The sequence below is a fragment of the Pinus tabuliformis genome, chromosome 4_2, assembly GCF_031772625.1.
Source record: "Pinus tabuliformis cultivar Carrire ecotype Pingquan chromosome 4_2, CPIR1, whole genome shotgun sequence".
Taxonomy (NCBI): Eukaryota; Viridiplantae; Streptophyta; class Pinopsida; order Pinales; family Pinaceae; genus Pinus; species Pinus tabuliformis.
This window is the reverse complement of record NC_142304.1, coordinates 779646433-779653967: the sequence shown is the minus strand read 5'-3', so window position 1 is coordinate 779653967 and position 7535 is coordinate 779646433.

Here is a 7535-nt window from a genome sequence, read left to right as displayed (position 1 = left end):
CAATACATACCTTTTGTAATATTTGTACACAATGTAGATCAAAATATTGCTCCATCTAAAGTATCCAATTTACCGGATCCTTGCCATCAAACTTCCTCATCTTGCTTTTTCTTGATTTTAAGAGATCGACATTGAAACGACTATAAATCTGTACTTTTGGATCTTTGAGTTCTGAAATTGTGAGCTATAGTAACCCTCTATGTCCTCTTTCCAATGCCAGAAGTCTGATCCAAATTGGATTCTCTAAGAAAGAGTTATGCACAATCTCCCAAGATGACCTGATTATAGACCTTTCCAGAAGAGAGAAATTGTATGAAGTGCCACGTGTCACTGTTTCGACCTTTGGATCTGAAAAATGCATACAAGAAACTACAGTCTATCCTCCTTCTATACGTTCTTACGAAATTTCAATCCAATGCTCAGAGAGAAAGTTATGATGATTTTCCCCAGGTCACCTGTTTTGAATGTAATTCAGGAGTTTGCAAAAAGACCAACTTCCTCATATCATATCTCCGCAAATATCGCGCAAAAAGCTCTGAAATTTGGACCCAAGGTTCAGCGTGATTTCTTCTCAAATGGGTTTTTTTGCGACTTCTGAAACGACACATAAAAAAAGTTATAGTGAAAATGTCACGATGACCTATTTGGAGCAGCAAAACCCTAGAATCCAAAGCTCTGATACCAAATGTTATGAAACCAGCTCAAGAAAAGATAGAAAAGATAGATCAACGCCTTAGAATTCAGCCTCTTTGAGGGGGCAACCTCCTTTACATTACATAAATGAACAATTCTTTGATTATAAAAATGAAAAGACCTCCTTTCTATATATAGGAGTCTAAGGGGTCATAACATAATCAGAGCCAACATAACAATAATAATGTAAGGGCACAATAATAACAATAGTGGGCTTCTATGGGGCACAATAGTAACAATATGGGCACTACATGGGTACATCAATATAATAAGTTGGTTGTACTAATAACAATAAGGGGTTACACTAGTAGTATAGCGGCCTAACAAAATCACTTGAACTTTATTTTCTAGTTGTAGATGAAAATTTAGGCTTATTTTGAACTAAGGTGGACAAGATTTTCATAGTTGAATATATTGCTATAGCACTAACAAGGCACATAGCTGGAGTTACGACAAGTATTAGATGAACTATCACTCCAAACAAATATAAGCTAGTAAGTCCATATAACATAACAATAATAGTTGCATTTGTCAATATTTTGAAATAAAAGTAGATCCCTGATAGAAAGAAGAAAAAAAAAGATGTGAAAGTCCAACAAAAATGGTTGATACTATGAGATAGAGGCAATGATTTCTATATGTGTCGATGGTTCATAGAAAATGTTTCTACGAAATATAATCAATAGTGAGGCACTGACAATCGGCAGTGGATGGTCAAACATAGGAAAAGCGCATAAGGAAGGGTGCATATTGTTTGGAATTTAGCTTACACCTTTAGTAATAGTGCCTATAGAACCAAAGTGTACAAGGGTGTATTAATGAAGCCAATACTAGATTTGCAAGGGTTATTTACACCACCTATGATGCATCATTTTTTGTACAAATGGGGAGTATGGCCAACATCACTATTGGATTTTGATGTTCCACGTGATTTTTTTTTATTCTAACATTCCAAAAATATTTTCTTTGTTTTTTAGATGAACTTTGACACTCATAAATATTTTGAAGCCTTTATATTTTATATTTTATTTTTTTTATATGTATTTTACCGTAATAAAATTTCCAAAATGCTAAAGGTTACAAGTTAAAAATTGTTGAGTTATCTGTCTTAATTTTCAAAATACTATTTTATAGGTTTTACAATTTATAGGTAGAGGAGAACCAATATTTCTAATATTGTAGAAGACATGTGCAAAGTTGTATTATGTGATGGTAATGCTCTACACTTCTATTACGCTTTCCTATTTAAAGAAACAATTTCACAATGGGTCAATGGTCACTATCCCAACTCTAAATATGTGCATTATGAGATTCTATTCCATAGCTGTGATTGATTCCTTTCATAACATGGATAACTTTCTTCTTTTATAAAAATAAATTATAGGAAACCTATAACCAAAAGTAGTTGTTCATCCGAAATCCACTGAGAAATCTATTTTTTTGTAATTGTCCTTCATTGTTCTTTTCTTTTGTGCATATATGTTGTGATTTATATAATTTTAAACAAAATAGATGTTCATATTAATATGTTTTAATATGCTTCCATTCCAAAACTAATATCCTTTTCCAAAATTGAATAGCAAAGGTTTTGAATCTCATCCAATTTGAAGTGCTAATCTTTTTTCCTTCTAACTAAAACTCACATCCAAAGAAGGAACATTCCTTGCAGTTTTACTCAAAATAGAAAACAAGGCAAATATTGTTTTGAGCAACCAACCCCTTCAATCACATATAAGTTTGCATATAATGCAAAGAAATCTTGATGCTGATTGATAAACCTAAAATCTAAAATGATAGGTGTGAAAACAGGTAATAGTAATAAAACTTTTGCTTGATCGATATACTAAATTAGAAGTTCCAAACTTGGTTAGTATTATAACATAATATTTAAACGGTGAATTATAGGAAAAAATAATTATGATTTTAATTTTAATATACTTTCAATAAATAAATTTGAAAATAACATATTATTTAAGTTATAAAAAAAATTGTGCTTTTAATTTTAATATAATCTCCCCTAATGGGGTTGGAAAATGAGGCAATGTGGGGTCTTGAGGGTCGACCCTGCCACCCCACCTCCTCAAAATTTATTTTCAGATGTGGGTGGCATGCTCAAGCCCCCACATGTAGAAGCTTGTGACATCTAACACAAAGTACCAATATCAAGCACCAACATTCCATTCCAATCCTTCATTGTAGAGGAAGTCTACTCTTGTGTTTATGGAATTTCGTTGAATATCCCCCACCACAGGTGTGATTTTCTAGACCTTGCACTGTGGGGAGGTCTTCTCAAGATTTTGAAGTCATTCTTGTGGAACTTCTATAGTCAAATTACATGCTTTGGAACCTCTTTGTCCCCACTTTTGGGCTTTAGGTAGTCTCGGGTATCAAATAGGTTGTAGCGGTTCATGGCACCTAGGCATGGCTAATTTTGAATGTTCTATATAAAATACCCTCAAAATGATGGGGGTTCCTCTCTGGCAACATAATTCTTGTACATCAGTGGAACCTCCAGACCTCGATTTCATATTGAGACTGGACACTAAGGCACCATCTTCTCAGTTATATATGGAGTGGCTGACAACATGGATGACCACATCACAACACATGCAAAGGAGGTCACTAGAATGATACACATCCTACATGGCTCTAATGAGTGAGCTAATAGAGATAGCGTTAAGTTTTAGGTATGTTCTATACTAGAGAAATTTATTTCAATTTTCACAGTTAGCTCAATATCTTTTCCAGATTAGCAATCACATCAGCATTAAAGTAAACTGCAGATAGAACATAAATATAAATCACAGAAGACAAACCAAGACAAGAGGACACAAGATGTGGCGCTAGCCAGGGACAAACCCCAATGTGGGAAAACCCTTAATCAATTCTTCTTTTATGTTCTTCAAAGTTCAGCAGAGAAAGAGAGAGATAGTACATTTACAACATAAGTCAACATTTTGACTTTTGATATCTGCATGAGATCAATTGAAGACATATTGCTTCAACTGATTCTCTAAGGTTACTGCTTCACCTATCATAGTGTTGCATTTCATCCATTTGTTGCACCTTCCCGTGTAGCACCATGTTGTACCATCACAGTGCTAAACCTTGATGACTAAGCTACTCTCATCTGCTCTCATCATCATGCTACCCATTATGCTGCATCTTCCATCATCATGCAACCCTATTCATCATCATGCTGCTCCTTTCTTAACATGCCCATTATGCTACATCTTCCATCATCATGCAACCCTATTCATCATCATGCTGCTCCTTTCTTAACATGCCCATTATGCTGCATCTTTACTAATATGCCCATCATGCTGCATCTTTATCACTGCTGCAATACCATGATCTTCATCATCGCGGAAACACCATGATCTTCATCACTACTACAACATAGATCTTCATCACCGCTGCAACATAGATCTTCATTACTGCTGCAACATAGATCTTTATAGTCTCCTTCTATATGTATGCCAAGGATCTCTTCATTGGACCCTTGTTTCATTATCAGGTCATGGAAAGACTGTAATATATATTTGTTGTTAGTCTGCTACAGGAGTGCCATCGAGATCTTGATGTCAAGACTATTGCTGGTTATGTCGAGATTGTCCAAACTTCATGCCACCTTATCCAAGATCCTCTCTGCTATATCAACCAAGATCTAACACCTATAGGTATGCCGAGAATATACCTCTATCTGAGAACCTTGCATCTATATGTTGTGTCCTCATTTAACAAGTGTTATGCTGAGATTGTAGAGATGCGTAGGTTTTATCATGCCATGCAAGATTTGGTCTGCCTGTATGAACAGGTCTCCTTTGGCTACATGAACAAGTCTCCTTTGCTGCATGAATAGGTCTCCTTTGTTATATGAATAGGTCTCTATTGACTACGTGATAGGACTGTGTTTAGGCTTCTACAGGAAGCGTATTAAGGCTCCTCCTTAACAATGTATAAGGGCTTCTTGGACAGCATGTTAAAGCCTCCATCTTTGACTATGTATAAGTGTATTAGGGCCTCCATCTTTGACTACGTATAAGGGCTTCTTGGACAACGTATTAGGGCATCACTTGACAGCAGATTAGGGCATCACTTGACAGCAGATTAGGGCATCACGTTGACTGTGTATTGGAGCTCCTTTAGACAGTGGATAGGAGCCTTCCCTTGACTACGGCTAGGGTACATCTGAACTGCGGCTAGGGCATCATACACTTAGCCCAACGTATTCTTTAGTGTCTCTCCTTCACCAAAAACCCAAGACGTGGAGAGGAGGAGATCACATGAAGAATGTGTGTCTCAAATGAATTCAAGTCCTCACCTATTTATACTAAAACGTAGATGATGAATAGACATGACTATTGGGCTTCTGAGCCTACAGAAGCTGCTGGCCGACTTGACAGTTTGTCTTATAACACAAATAAATTCATAACTCCATGAATAATTATCGGAATTGGATGATATTTAGATCGATCCTACACCTCTCAGTGAGAGGCATCCAATAAAAATATCAGCTACCATAAATAAGATGACCCACATGGAGTTTGGCCCTAGTTGCCAATTTTAACACTCCCTCTCAACTAGGGAGAACTCCTTCCATTGATCCATATGTCCAATTGTACTATCTCTGCCATTAGTGCCTTGCACTACTCTGCTCTGCCTAGCTCTTCTTTGCTCAGCTCTACTTTGCTGAATCATGAAGAAGAAGAATTGATCGAGAATGTCTCATACCATTTTCTACTAAACCGAAGTTAGTCTCAGAGTGTGTACCACTGGTCCCAGCCCAGTCCTCTACTGACCCGAGGTCAGTGTCATAGTATGTACCACTCTCACTGGTCCCAAACCAGTGTCATTGATCCAAGATCAATGAAGGTCATCCTAGCATAGGGAGTAGAGAAGATACAACGATGCATCCATTGACACTACTATGGTCCCTATCCTCATTTCCCTGCTCATTGATTAGATGAGAGGTACTTCCCATGAGTCCCAGATAGCATGGGTAGGATGCCTCGATAGGAGAACTAATCATCCTATCCATAGGAGAGTGAATCATCCTATCCACAGGAGAGTGAATCATCCTATCCATAAGAGAGTGAATCATCCTTTCCATAGGAGAGCGAGTCATCCTGTCCATGGCAGAGTGAATCATCCTATCCACAGGAGAGTGAATCATCTTGTCCACAGGAGAGTGAATCATCCTGTCCAATTGATGCCACAGAGAAATAATCATCCTAGCCCACAGGAGAATGAATCATCTTGTTCAACAATTGCCATGGAGAAAAAATCATCCTGGCCCATAGGAGAACTAATCATCCTGTTCAGCACGCACCACCAAGGGAAGGTGAGTCACCCTGTGGTCATATGTTGCTCCAGTAAGAACCCCAAGCCCCCAAAGCTCCTAGAGCTCAATGTATGCAACATGCAGGACCATTTTTTGAAGGGTCTCTCGATGACTCCAAGTCATTTGGAAAAATCATAGATTTGATCTTTCCCCGGGGCTTTGACAAAGTGTAGCGACCTGTAGGTCATCTCAGTGTGATGGACCCTCCTTGCTCATCGACTTACCATATCCCAGATGGGGTAGTATCTGATGTCTATCTGCTAGAGAAATCATCGAATATGGGATTCCTCAATAATCTAATCCCACCTCTGGTTGTCACAGAGAATCACAGTGGTATTCATCATGTGTACAAACAGCTCACTGAAGAGCTTCCACAACCAGGAAACTTCATACGAGATCATACTCATAGCTATGTATTCGGTCTTGACTTCTGCTTCCTGCTTGTCCATGATATCGAAGCAGAATCCAAAGAGAACCAACACTGAGAAGTGCTCTAGTGTTCCTCCACACTACCTACCCAATCAGCATTCGAATAATTATGCAGTTTCATATTTCTAGCAGTGTATCTCAATCCATGGGAGATTGTGCCCCGAAGATATCTCAGAGGATTCTTGGCACCAATCCAGTGAGGCTCAACCAAATATGAGCTCATCATGCTAACTGCAAAACATATGTCTCGACGGAATTTCACCAAGAACATCAACGCGGATGAGTTTATGAAACTCAGAGGCATTTCCCAAATCTGGTCTGACACCACCACCATTAACTTCTTGAAAGTTAATATCATCAAGGTAGTCACAAGCTTGCAGTTTATCATTCCATGTTTGGAATCCAACTCCCTCTTACTTCTGCAAATGAGAGGGTTTGCACCTGTCAGAAATAGGTCATCCTCATAAGGTGTCGGTATGAGAGGTCTATCATCCACAACCTTCGGGTAATGGTTTGGATCGGTTTCACTCGTAGTGAATCTCAGCTCCATCTGATAGCTATCAATCCTCTCATACTATGCCCAGGGAGTTTTGCTTCAAACCATAGAGGTCTTTCTTCCACCTGTATACATGAGATTCCTAATCATGAATCTCAAACTACTCGGGTTGTTCCAAACCTGAGGACCTACTACATGAGGGGAATAGTCCCCTTGTAATATTTTCCTTCAATACATATCAGACATGTACGTTCATGTTCCTTTTGAATTTAGGCATCCCTATCACTATCTGATTCACAAACCTTTGGTGCTATCTATCAATAGACATGGTCCCTAGTGGACTTCCTGCAACTTGATACAATCCTGAACTCAAAAACATATTTGAAAATTCTATTTTCAAACACGTACCTTTCCATCGATGAGTGCCACCCTGTAACCTTTGACTTCCATTGTTGAAATGGACACCAGGTTCTTCGTGCGATCAGGTACATAAAAGAGGTTCTGTAAATTAATTGAGTTACCCTCATTGAATTGAGGGGTAATATTCCCTACACCCTTTCCAAAATAGGTGGC